This window comes from Neofelis nebulosa, chromosome 1, assembly GCF_028018385.1.
Source record: "Neofelis nebulosa isolate mNeoNeb1 chromosome 1, mNeoNeb1.pri, whole genome shotgun sequence".
NCBI lineage: Eukaryota > Metazoa > Chordata > Mammalia > Carnivora > Felidae > Neofelis > Neofelis nebulosa.
This window is the reverse complement of record NC_080782.1, coordinates 171654425-171668748: the sequence shown is the minus strand read 5'-3', so window position 1 is coordinate 171668748 and position 14324 is coordinate 171654425. Positions and strand designations below refer to the sequence as shown.

Below are 14324 nucleotides of genomic sequence, written 5' to 3'. Positions count from 1 at the left end.
AAATATTCCCGTTAACACCAAACATTACTTTTTATTGTTTACTTCTTTATTATCACTAGCATATCCAATAACCTAACAATAAAATTTGTTTTATAAATATGTGTGCTACGGCAGGAAATCAAAAGAATACAAATAAATGAAACTCCTAAGTAGTAATAGTTGTAAAGAGGGAAAATGTCAAGAAAACGCACCATTTATTCTAGCAGATTAAAAAGAAAAGCTCAAAATGGAAACAACACATTTGGTACCTACAGGAAGAGTTCTCTGTTTAGTTAGTTGTAAGGATGGATGCTTGAGAATGATTATATTACATGCCATAAAATATCTTTGCAAGAAATGACAAGCAAATGGTATCTATCTATCTATCATCTCTCTATCTACAAGAGGGCTTTTATATTTCTACAAATTAGGACTCAGGGAGACTGAGACTTGGGGTCACAAACTGGAACCAGTGCTGAGCTAAGGAGCCGTCCTAAGGATGGATTTGGCTAGGGGAACTCTGGCCTGAAAAATGAAGTAATGTGCTTCCTCCCCTTCTCAGAATGCACTGTCTTCCCAATCCAAGGCTGACTTCTCTTGCCAACCTCCCTTACTTCTTTTTTTTTATGTTTTATTTATTTTTGAGAGCAAGAGAGACAGAGCATGAGTGGGGGAGGGGCAGAGAGAGAGGGAGACACAGAACGTGAAACAGGCTCCAGGCTCTGAGCTGTCAACACAGAGCCCCACATGGGGTTTGAACTCAGGAACCGTGAGATCATGACCTGAGCCGAAGTCAGACGCTTAACCGACTGAGCCACCCAGGTGCCCCCCCCTTACTTCTTTTTACTACTGCCTCCTCTCAGACCTCTCTGTAGACTGGGATGAACCTCTCTATGTCCACCCAACTCGTCCCCCTCTCCAGCCTGCATCTCAGAACGCCGATCCGGTTCAAAGAGTCCATCAAATTCGGGCAGCTTCTCTGCTGGGCTTAGGGAAGCATGTTTCAAAAGCCATCAGCTTCTTCTCCCTTGCTGGGTGTGCTTTTACTTTATAATTACAACCTGTCTCCAGTTTGTGGAAAGATTAGCATGGGAGGCTGAGAACATTTTTGTAAGTCAGAGAGGTGCCAACTCTTCCCTCCTCCCTGAGTGAGGGTATCCACACTGGCCAGAGAGAACATGGGAGCTGCATTTGGGGGAACATACAATTTCAATGCAATACACGGTTGTCCAGTCGGTTGTGAGCTCATCGCGAGGTTACATGTCTTATTTCTAGTTCAGAAAACGTGCCTCATTTCTCATAAACTTCAGAAACTGTTCCTACATTTTTGTTTTATATAATATAAATATTTTGCCATAGCCATCTGTACATCTTAGTTAATTCTGGGGCCTGTCTGTGGTTTTTCTGACTGATGTGGTAACCTCATTTAGAAAAGGTAACCATTTGATGGTTATGATGGTGGCAATGATGAAGAATTAGCTCTCAAAGGTGCAAAGCAAACATGGCTAGCATTTCCATGAGATGCAGGGAATTAGAAAAATGGCCCCACATGTAAACACAGAAATTCACGAGGAAGAGACTCGTTTTCCAAAAATTTATTGGGACAACTGGTATAAAAATATTTGTCAGTGGTAAGTAGAGCACACAGAAAAAGAAAAGACAGTTAATATGTTAAGTCAGACCAGAGAGAAAGGCAATTATGTAAGGCCAAAGACAGGCCAAGAAGACAGAGCAGAAACAAGGTATTTAATGCATGTATTTGCTGACTCACTTATTTATATATCAATGCAGTCACTTATAAATCAAATCCCAGAGGCCAGGTTCCATGCAAAGTTCTAGGGATATAAAAATAACTAAGACACTGTATTTGCTCTCACGGAGCCCATTATAACCGATAGATGGTTATATAAACAGATAATGACAAATATAATAGCTCTTCTAGCTGAGATCTAAACAAGGTGCTGAGAGCTCAAGGTGAGGAGCAAAGGGAGAAGCTTTAAAAAACGACGGTGCTACTTTTATTTCCAGAAACTTCTCCTAGTATTCTGGAGGCTGGGAAACCTAAATCAAGGTATCAGCAGCATCATGCTCTCTCTGAAGGCTCTAGGGAAGACTGCTTTCCTTGACTCAGCTTCCCAGCAATCCTGGTGTTCCTTGCCCTGTAGCTACATCGCTCTGTTATCTTCCTGTGAAATCATAAGGCTTCTTCCCCGTGTGTTTCTGTGTCTATCTGACTCTCCTTCTCTTTTCTTACAAAGACACCAGTCATTTAAATCAGGGCCCACCCTAACGCAGTATGATCTTAATTGATCATGTCTATAAAAATCTAAGTTCCAAACAGGTCCCATTCTGAGGCTCCAGGTGGACATGAATTTTGGAGGGACACTATTAAACCCACTACATACAGTAGTTGAAATTCTTGACCACTGTTTCTCTTTCCGCTGAGCCTGTAAATTCTGGGATGACAAGGGTCCTCAGAGGACAAGGATGTTTGCAGGGGTTGGGTGTGTTTCCTTATTTCATGTTCCAGGGCTGCCACAATATTGACACAAAGTAACCGACACAAATATATGTTGAATGAATAATTATACAATCACCAGCAGAACTAAACTCTAGCAGATAACTTGGAAATAAAAGAAAGGATTGTAGGTATATCCTGAAGGGTGGAAAGATAAGCAGAAAGTATCAATTTACTGATTGAAAAATTTGTTGGTGTAGAGTCTAAGTATCCCTAGATTCACAGAATAGAATAAAATTAGACTCTGTGGCATTCAACCTGAACTTACATCTACCATCAATGAGCCCATAGATGTTTAGAGTAAGTTTAGATGTAAAATTAAAGAAAAAAGTTTTAACGCTTATTCGTTTTTGAGAGAGAGAGAGACAGAGCACAAGTAGGGGAGGGGCAGAGAGAGAGGGAGACATGGAATCTGAAGCAGGCTCCAGGCTCTGAGCTGTCAGCACAGAGCCCAACTCGGGGCCAAAATTCATGGACCATGACATCATGACCTGAGCCAAAGTCAGATGCCTAACCAACTGAGCCAACCAGGTGCTCCTAGGCAAAAAATTGTATAATATTTAATTAAATACCCTAGCCTATGATGTTTGGCAAATGTAGGGTACCAGTATTGAAAAATAGTCACCTTGCCTGCATGTTTTTAAAATGGAACACATCTCATTCTACTTAGTGTTAGAGTTATTTATACTTCCCCAAACTTGTAAACTCCTCAGGGGCAAGATTCTGTGTTTTTTTACTTAAAAAAAATTTTTTTTAGAGAGTGAAAGATTGTGAGAGGGGAAGAGAGGTAGAGAGAGAGAGAGAGAGAGAGAGAGAGAGAAAGAGAGTATCAAGCAGGATCTATGCTCATCATGGAGACCAGCTCGGGGCTCCATCCTACGACACGGGGATCATGGCCTGAGCCAAAATCCAGAGTCAGACACTCAACCAGCTGAGCCAACTAGGCACCCCAGATTCTGTTAAAAATTTTTTTAATGTTTATTTTCTTTTTGAAAGAGAGAGAGAGAGAGAGAGACAGAGCATGAGTAGGGGAGAGGTAGGGAGAGAGGGAGACACAGAATTTGAAGCAGGCTCCAGACTTAGCTGTCAACACAGAGCCCGATGTGGGGCTCAAACCCACAAACTGTGAGATCATGACCTGAGCCGAAGTTGGACGCTCACCCGACTGAACCACCCAGGCACCTCATGTTTTTAATTTACTTCTATAGCACCTTGTAGAGAGTAGAAAAATAATAACTATTTGTGAATAAATGAATTAGAATTTAGCATGAATTGATCGTGGAACCGTAAAACTACAAATGAGAAGCTCTTTTTGATGACTCAGGAGGTTCTTCAGGATCCTACCAATCCTCTCAGATGTCGGGCATCATGGCTCCACAGAAGGGCCAGTTAAGCCAGAGAAGGGTGGGTGGTTGCATGGGGGGCAGACATATCAGATCTCACCGCAGAGGCGCTGGACAGAATCTTCTACAAGCGGGGGAGGGGCCTCTTTCTTGACAGCACCTGCCACGTGTTCTGTCTGCTGTTCACAGTTAAACAGCATCAACTACAGGTGAATATACACACATCCAGCATCTCAGCACCTACCAGAAACATGTCCACATGCACACCACAGCCACGTCCTCACAAGCCCACAGCCACGCTAAACCATAAACTCCTCAAATGCCCATCAGCAGTTGAATGGAGAAGTAAATTGTGGTTCATTTATGCATTTGAGTCAATGAACTACTTCCAAGCACAAGGATTTGGGTGAATTTTACAAACTAACGTTGAATGAAGGAATCCCGACCAATGAAACAAGTACATCCTGAATGATCCCATTTATATAAAGTTAAAGAGCAGGTGACGCTACTCTATCTGGCTGAGCGTCTGCAGAGTAGTTACCCTGGGGTGGGGTGAAGCATCATGACTAAGAGGACATGTGGGGAGGGGCTTCTAAGGACAGCTGATCTTGGTCTGGGTGCTGGGTGTGCTCCGTTTGGAAAAGTTCAGCAAAATCATCTAATCCTTACTCCACTGCTATTAATCTCCAAAACCTGGACCATTTCTCCTTCCCCAGTCCGTGATGTTGGTCAAGATACAAAAAGAGGAAGAAATATGAGAGGACGATGGGATCGGCTTGCCTACCGAGGGGTGTAGGGTGGGATGAAGGTGAGGCAGCCAGAGCAAAGAGAAATACTGCATGGTACTTGGAAACCACAGTCAAGTTTCCTGACGCACAATAAACCCTATTCTACCTTTTATCCAAATTCTTCCCCCTTCTTGCATTTAAGCACAGATTTCCCCAAGGTTAAACTTACTTTGATGCAAATGGGTGAGTAATATGGATTACATTGAAAATACGGGATGATTATTGAAGATCCTTATACTATACCACAAAAGCAGACCTTCTAATGTACAGTAATTGTAATTGTAAATGTTCGCTTGGAAATAATTTCAAAGACTATAACTCTTGGATGGAAGGAAGAGAATGCAGAATGCAGAGAACACAAGATTTCAGTCTTTATGTTGGAAAATCTAATGTAGGGGCGCCTGGGTGGCTCAGTGGGTTAAGCGTCTGACTTTGGCTCAGGTCATGTTCTCGTGGTTCGTGAGTTCGAGCCCCGTGTCAGGCTCTGTGCTGACCGCTTGGAGCCTGGAGTCCGCTTCAGATTCTGTGTCTCCCTCACTCTCTGCCCCACCCCCCACTTGCACTCTGTCTGTCTCTCTCTCAAAAGGAAATAAACATTAAAAAAAATTCAAGAAAAGAAAAATCTGATATAAAGAACAGTAACAAAGGAAAGAATTCATAATGGCTTTGACTAAGCATGACGTGTGGCTGTAACAAATAGATCAGATGATAGATTTGTAACAGACTCACATGGTTTTAAAAAACACATTTGCAAAGAAGAAATTAGAATAAAAGAGAAAGATTCAAACCTTGAGCTTTAAAGTATATAAATCATCGAAGCTCAGGGCTATTCTATGGCTCAGCATCTGTCTTGTGGAGATATCATTACACGTCGGGCGGCTGAAAGCCTTTTGCTTTCTGTGTGCTTCTCAAGAGACTTGGGTGTAATCGCTCTGCATGACACATACCCTGTTCTGCCTCATCGCTTACATCTTCTGTATTCCAGCCTGTGCTTTCTTCTGTTAAAATATTCAAACATTATTCAGTTTCGGTTCCTTTCTAAATGCTGCGACAAATAACTGAATTGAAGGATTATGTTAAATAAAAATTTTTGTAATTTTTGGTGTGATTTTTCTAAAAGAAAACAACTTAAAAAGTATTCAGACTTGGGAACGATTCTCATTTTAAAATCTAGTTCGTGCTAGTTTGAAAAATGTGCACAGACCTGTAGGTCAGTGTAGCTGAGGAGTATTTTTCTGGCAGTTCAGTATGTGAAAAATAGCCACATTATGCTCAATCTGGAGAAGGAAGTTTGTCTACGTTATCTGAGTAAAGTAAGGCCGAGTTCTCTTTTCTTCTTTAGACAATGGGTTTGGCCGGTTTTCCTGGATCTATACATGACGCAGTAATTCAGAAGTGAGACTCTTCCTAAAGCATAAACTGTTATTTTTCAAGCAAGTTTCTCTTGCTATTTTGCATCTGTGATTTTTACAACTGAAACTGCACGGCTTCTGGGTTAAAACAGATGGGATATCTGGAGTAATGATCAAACATGTTGGTCTCTGTTAATATCTCCGTGTCCCAGTGTTACTATAAAACCTTGATATAAAATATAAATTCACTAGGCTGTTGAGTCCAATAAGGAGTTTCTTAGAAGGGAGAATATTTTCTTTCTTTCTTTCTTTCTTTTTCTTTTGCCCTGGGCAAAGGGCCTTCAGCCACATGATTGAATATAAGACAGCACTACTGTATGCTTTTAAAAATGCTTCCCTTAAAAAGTGTTTAAGTCACCTACTCTCCCCCGTTTTACAAAAAATCTGGAATACATCCAGAACTTCCAAGGTCAAATTGGGGTTTTATTGATACAAACTGGAGGGCTCTATTTCTTGGCTTCTGGGCCATAAATGAGACATTTTAATATGACAGCTGGCACCTCCAAATGTTCAAAGTAGTTTTATAACATCAGTTGATTCATGGCACTTGGTGTTTCCTTTCCTACATCTCTCAACAGACTCGGAGGGGTTCCTCATTCCTCCTTACAGCATGGCCGAGGTGTGTTCTCGGAGGAGCTGGTGCACTGGGGAGTTAAGTGGCTTCTGCACTTCCTGGTTTGGGAGGCCCAGCAGAGCACTTAGGAAGGACTCTGACATTTACATCGTCTTGTGCCATCCCTTGGATGTACACAGCACTGAACCTAAGATCGTACCGGCTTTAAGTGTCCTTCAGAAGGTGACTTTGTGAAGCAGTGTGAAAAACAGTTGCAACAAGGCGAGGCTAGCAGAAAATGCTAACAAGTTAGTAAGATGAAAACAAACAAACAAAAAAAACTATTCAAAACTAGAATGCCGAATTATGTCGAATGGGTAGGTTTTCCTCATATGATTGTCCCCTGAAATCCCATGAATGGAATTAATGATTTCTTTGAGACAGAAGTAATGAACAGTTTGCTTTCGCATGTTTTTTCTTCTGGTCCCAAACACCTCTATTTTACATTCTATTTCTCTTGTGTTATTCAAGTGAGATGCAGTTGTTTCCATTAGGAAACTTACTGAGTCATAGAAACATGTTCATTATGATAAAAAATGCGTTTTTTTGCTCCACTTCAGATGAAATTATATTAGAATTCTATGTAAACTAGATAGTTGGTTCTTGTTAAGAGATGAATATTCAGTAAGTAATAGGATAAAGCCCACACCAAAGGGAATTCAGAATATATATATATATATATATATATATATATATATATATATTCTGAATTATATATACATATCCACACGTATATATATTACACTCACATAATTGTCCTCCCTGGTTTGATTTAGAAAACACAGGAGAAAACACAGTCTAAGTAAAAACAGTAAAAAAAAAAAAAAAAGTAAGAAGATGTGGATTTAAAATTTTGTTCGGTTTTATAATCCCTTAAGCACTTTGGATTTCAATGTTCTCAAATGAAAAATGAGGATCTTCCCTCCTTTATATAAATGCCAGATATATAAGTAAGATAGCATATTGTCTGTAATTTGAATTACTCAAGGGAAATGTGCTATAAAAACCAAAGCTATCACTATGCCACAGTAACTGCTAGTTCTGCCTGAAAATGCTCTCATCTCAGCGAGTGGGGATAAATTCTGAGGACGCTCACATGCTGTGCTGTCCAAACCCTCCCCTCCATCCATGCTCCAACTTCTGCCCCTTTGATTGACTGATTTTCTCAAGACCCTTGATTTTAAAAATGAAAATGGAAAGAATGGTGAACATTTCTCCTGATCTGATTCCTTTCCCTTTTCAAACTGCCTTCTCTGAAGTGTCGTCTACACTCGCTATACATACGGCTTACCTGCACTAACTTCCTCGCATCTTCCACCCTCGCTGTCTCAGGTCTCTCCCCAGCACCACCTCAGGGCTGCTCTTAGCAGCCACCAACATTTCCCATGCTGCTGAAGCCAGCAGCCACTCAGGCATCCTGGTTTTATCTCACTGCCTCTACTAACCCACCTGCCCCCCAACTGGGTTTCCATCTTCGTCTTGCCCCTTGAAGCTCATTTTTCTTTACAGAACACCTGAAAAAGAAACACCATCATGTTCCTGGTCTTTAAAGTAATTCAAGGATGTTCATTTGTATATAGAAGAAATTAGAATCTTCTAAGATGGCATAAACGACCCTTCGGTGCCTTGCACCTTATATTCCAATGATAGTGGTTTGCAGGTCCTTCCCACAGTCTTACTTCATGTATTTGTGCCTCTGAACATACTCCCTACTGCTGCCCCCCCCCCCCCATCGTTTGCAACACACTTTCCTTCTACACTCAGTTAACTCCCTCAAAAATCATCTCCTCTAGGAAGATTTCTTAGAATAACAATAATTGGTAAGTTGAAGTAGTAAACATGACTCTATGCTGAACACTTGGCATTGCTAATATTACTTAATCCGGTTTAGCCCATGAGGCAGCTCCATGCTCTAGCATGTTACAGATGAGGAAACTGAGGTCACAAGAGCTTAAGTCAGCCGCCCAAGGTCACACAGCTGGAAGTCATAGTCCTGGCATGTGGAATCTTTCTGATTCCACAGCTTGAGCTCCTAAACACTGTTTTATATTGCCTCATCAAAACAACATTTTCAAGCAGTAGATGGGTTTTTACTTCTGCAATGTTGTACCTGCTATTTCTTTAACATGGAACGTCTTCTCCTATTTTGCTAACAACATTCCGGGTCATCGTTTCTAGATACATCTTCCCCACCTGCCTGCAATCTGAGTTAGATATATGTTCTCCTATGTTCCTTCTTCAACCTTAGTGCTCAGGTCTTTATGCCATAACTTCCTAATTATGTGTATCTTCCCCCCACTAAGATGACACATTTTAAATTAAGTGTGGGACTCTTAGTGCCCCATGGCCTCATACCATACATTTGCATACACAGGACAAAGATAACACAATGATGATGAGATGGAGAATACAACAGGCAGACTCAATGTGGTCTCATAAACAGGTGAAGTGACCCCTTTGTGGTATTTCTCAGCATTTTGTTATCCTTTTCTTAGGTTCTTTACAATGTGGAAGCAGCTATATTAACCAGCACAAACAAGTCTCCCAGTTTCAGAATGAGTTATTTTACTGATTAAAGATGAAGAGAAATGACAAGTCTCATCAGATTTTCTATTAGAAACAAAATCATAAAAAGCATTTGGCTCCTGATGACATGTATGCTCTCAACTTCTTAAGATCAGAAAAGCATAATGAACTATAAATTCTATACAACGTATTCATGTTATAAAGCTTGGCAGATGTACGTGTCTTTGAACAAGGCCACATAGCAGCCAATTTATATGTTGTGTTATTGGACTTTACCATAGGAAATTCTTATCCCATTTTTAAAAAAACAACACTTTATTTTGAAATCATTTTAAACTTACATAAGAATTGCAAAGATAGTAAGATAGTACAGAGAGTTCCTGTATGCCCTTGACCCAGCTTTTTCTTATGTTAGCATCTTACATAACCATAGAACATCTATCAAAACTAAGAAATTAACCTTGGTCGAAATACTTTTAACTAAAGCACAGACACTGGTTTTTGTATCAGTGTCTTTTCTGTTTCAAGATCCAGTCCAGGTGCCACATTGTATTTCGTTATCATGTCTTTTTAGGCTCCTCTAGAGCGTGTGACAGTTTCTCGTACCTTCCTTGTTTTTAAAAGACCTTGGCCGTTTTAAGGCATACTGGGCAGGTAACTTGCAGAATGGCCCTCAGTATGGGGTTGTCCAATGCTTTCTCAGGATTTGGCTGACGTTGTGGATTTGGGGGGAAGAGTATTATGGAGACGCTAGGCTTATCTCATCATATCAGGGGGAACATGACACCAATGTGCCTTCATGTTGGTGATGGCGACTGTCATTACTGGGGTAAGGTATCTTCCAGGTTTCTGTAACTGTAACGTTACAGTCTCTGTTTCCTTACACTACCAGGTAGAAGTAAATCACCAATTCCTGCCCACAGTTAAGAAGAGAAGACTTAGGCTTCACCTCCAAGGAGGGGGAAGTATCAAAGAATTTGCAGACATATGTTAAAAACCATCAGAATAGGGGCGCCTGGGTGGCTCAGTCGGTTAAGCGTCCGACTTCGGCTCAGGTCACGATCTCGCGGTCCGTGAGTTCGAGCCCCGCGTCGGGCTCCGGGCTGATGGCTCAGAGCCTGGAGCCTGCTTCCGATTCTGTGTCTCCCTCTCTCTCTCTGCCCCTCCCCCGTTCATGCTGTGTCTCTCTCTGCCTCAAAATTAAATAAACGTTAAAAAAATTAAAAAAAAACCCATCAGAATAATTAAAAAAATAGTTTTGAAGGAAGAAACTTTGAGGTCACGTAAATGTCTATTTCTCCTTAGAGCCTCATATTGATTTTAGCACGAAGCAGTAGGTCCTGCTTATAAATATAATGTTCTAATGGCGATTTTCTATTTCCCTCATTTATTATTCTATTATTTCTATTTCTCTATATTGCCTCTATATTCACTCGGGATTATTCTGTAAGGAACAGTTGTCACTTCTCCACTTTTAAATTCGATAATTTATGTGTAAGTATGGCTTTTTGGCTGTTTATTTCATTCTTTGGGTTATAATCTAAGACCATTATTATTTATTTGATTAATCAATTTGTCATCGGGGGCTCTTTCAGGTGGCTTCTTACTCTTCCAGTATACCCTTTTCTTTTTCTTTTCTTCTCCTTTCTTTTTAAAAAGTACTTCCTTACTTTCTGGGCTCCACAAAGTACTTAAGTCTTATCTTCTATTTCCCCCGACTCAGCTTGAGAATCAACCATTCCTCCAAACAGCCCTGATTTGCTTTACCGGAGAATGGTATTTAGAAATGAAAATCTTAGGGGCGCTTGGGTGGCTGGCTCAATCAGTTGAGCGTCTGACTTCAACTCAGGTCATGATCTCCCCGTCCATGAGTTCGAGCCCTACATCAGGCTCTGTGCTGACAGCTCAGAACGTGGAGTCTGCCTCGGATCCTGTGTCTCCCTCTCTCTCTGCCCCTCCCCTGCGCACGCTCTGTCTCTCTCACTCTAAAAAATAAATAAACACTAAAAAATTTAAAAGAAATGAAAATCTTAGCACCAGGTTTGCTTGTTGTTATTGATAGGTCACTGCTTCTAGGCTCACTCAGAGGAAATAATGTATGTATATAAAACAATGTATATATGCATACCTATATTTAACACCTGTGTATGGATGGATAGGTCTTACGTAACCTTAGATTATATATATGTATCCATCCATGTATCTGTGTATCTGTCTATGTATCTATCTTCTATCTTAAAATAAACTGAGCTTATACTAATACTCCTACTCCAATCTGGTGCCATAGGGTTAATTCTGGCATCTCCTCTTCGCGTATTTGTAACTTCTTTCTCTGACAGTGTGACATTATCTACAGTAAGTTTCCTTATCTGTTCCAGCTTAGTGTACATATAACTAGTATCAGTGAAAGTATTTACCGCAAAACAAATACCACACTTTAAACTGGAGGTATGGAAGACACATATTTCGCAGTCCCCACACTGAGGCCTTGAACCTCAGCCATGTTCTGTCTCCTTAAGTAATTCCTTTTCAGGAAATAAGCATGCATTTTCCAAGTACCATTCCTGAGTATGCTTATGGTAGATTGTAGAGTTGTTCAATTTTGCAGACTTTGATAAAAACGGCTTATTAGATGCACTATGAAGATTCACATTAATCAACATATTTTATGCAAAGCAAAATGGAAATAGGAATAACATCAAAACGAAATAGCATGCATGTACATTTCTCGTTTCCTAGAAATAACCTCAGTCACTCTTTTGTTCATATCAGAGTAGAAACTATTCGATAGTCATACGGCTGTGTGTGAGAATGTCAGTCTCACCCCATCTCCCACTATGCCTACTGCTGAGCAAGCACCCGGAGTAGAATATAAGGAAAGGCCAATAATGAACTCATTAACTCTCGAGTGCAAGGAAGCAGAATTATTAATAAAGAGAAAGAAGACTGGTTATTTTGATAAAGTCCATAACTCTCTGGCCACCTTTTATTAAAAATCATTCCAGTTCAATCTAGTCTCCTACCTGATTCAAACCTTCCCCAAGCCCCTACCTCATAGGGCTACAAGTGTGACTTCAGGTCTGGAACTGGGGAGGGGACATGCTCCCTTCCTTCACTGCTCCACATTTCCTTCTTTAGGGTCTAGCTTCTTTAGAGCAGAGGCCAGGGTGGAGGGTTAGGAGAAGAAAGGATTGTCTTAGGAAACCAGCCACATTTCAGGGTGGCCCCCTTTGTGTTTTGGTCTGGATCTAGACCTGTTGGAAGCTGATGACTTTCTGTAGGGATGACCAGCATTGTAAGCAGTCATAGACATGAAATTCTGGCCTAAAAGGAATGAGGTTGACTAGCTGGGACAATCAGATCTTCTCTTGTTGGGAGTTTGAATTTGAGACAGAGTGTTGATTATTTGTAACAAAACCAAAAGTCAAAACTTACATGGAGAAAAATGAAATTATTTGTGTTGCCTTAAGGGTAAAGCACTTGAAGTTACTAAACATTTTTCTTCAAGTTTCTAGTAGGTCTTTTCTTTCCACTCTGTATAATCTCATCCAGATTTACAACTTCCAGTATTATGTCCATATAGAAAACCTCACTAGGACTGAAGAATCAAAGAGGGAGAGGAGTTTTGTCTGGTTTCTTCCCTGACTTACCCCATGTGCCTAGGACAGTGCCTGGCACATGGTAGGCACTGGCTAAGTGAAGATTACCTCGAACATCCGTATTTGTATCTCTAGCCAGCCAGCCAGCCCTCACCCCTGAACTCTAGATGTACACATGCAGCTGTTAGGGGTCTCCACTAAGTCCCAAACTCATCACAGTCACAACATGCCCAAGACTGAATTGTTGATCTTTTCCCTCCAATAGGTCCCATGCTAATGTTTCCTGGCTCAGTGGATGTTACCATTGTCCATTCAAGGAGATGAACCTGAAACCAAGAGTCATCCTTGAGACTCTTCCCTTTCTGCCCTTAAATCCAACCCCTCACCACGTCCCTGCTGATTTCACTTGCCAAATAGCTCTCCAGTCTACCACTGCCTCCCATCTTCAAGTCTTCTGTGGCTTCGCATGTTCTTAGGTAAAACATAAAATTCTTGGCTTCTTGAAGTGCTGCGTGGTCTATGCCCAGCTTGCTTGTCTACACTCATTTTACACCACTTGGCCCTGGGCTTTCTGGTCACTGTTGCTCATCCTTCAAAACTTAGTTCCAGTGTTTCTTTCTCCTCCCTCACTGCCCTTATCTCCACGTGGGTCACAGTCTTCTATGAACTTCTCACTCAGAAAAATGTTATTATTATTTTTTAAATTTTTAACGTTTTTAAAAATTTATTTTTGAGACAGAGAGAGACAGAGCATGAACGGGGGAGGGGCAGAGAGAGAGGGAGACACAGAATCGGAAGCAGACTCCAGGCTCCGAGCCATCGGCCCAGAGCCCGACGCGGGGCTCGAACTCACAGACCGCGAGATCGTGACCTGAGCTGAAGTCGGATGCTTAACCGACTGCGCCACCTAGGTGCCCCAGAAAAATGTTATTTTCTAAAGGAAGTTCATCTTGGTTTGCAAACATTTATTCATTGGTTTGGATATTTGATTTATGTCCAATTTTTCCACTAGACCATAAAGTCCATGAGAACAGAGAATTTTATTGTTTATTCTTGTCTCTTTAGTGCCTGGCCCAGCGTCTTACACACAGTAGGGACTCAAAGATTTGAGAAACAAATGAACAATCAGATAGTAAAAATGCTTTGGGAAGAATGAAAAGATATATGGACTGAGACTCAGAACAAGCAACAGATGGGCTTTGTAAATGCATTGGCGTTTGCGTTTAGGTACACACGGGGTAACACTGATTATAATCTTAACTCCTTATAGTCTTAACAGTTATGAAGGAGTCTTTTTGCAATGCAATGACTGTGAGACACTGAATAAAACTGAAAACCAGTTGTCATGCTTTTCCCTTAGAACCATAACAATCTACTTTCCCATTGCCTGTGAAAGGATCTAAAGGAAAAAAATGCTGTTCACTTAAAAAATTTTTCTTCTCTTGATTTTCAGAAAGCAAATGAGATAGAGTCCCCACAGCTCAGCAGTAGGCACAGGGCTGGGCATGTGGAGTTGAGGCAGAGCTGAAGGGAGAGCTTCTTCCCC

At 41.0% G+C, this 14324-nt stretch overlaps 1 protein-coding gene across 8 annotated transcripts in view; it reads right to left on the bottom strand.

Moving 5' to 3' along the window:
* Positions 1-14324, bottom strand: part of NALCN (sodium leak channel, non-selective) — a 333612-nt gene that overhangs the window by 96203 nt on the left and 223085 nt on the right. The gene's annotated exons all lie outside the window — the stretch shown is intronic.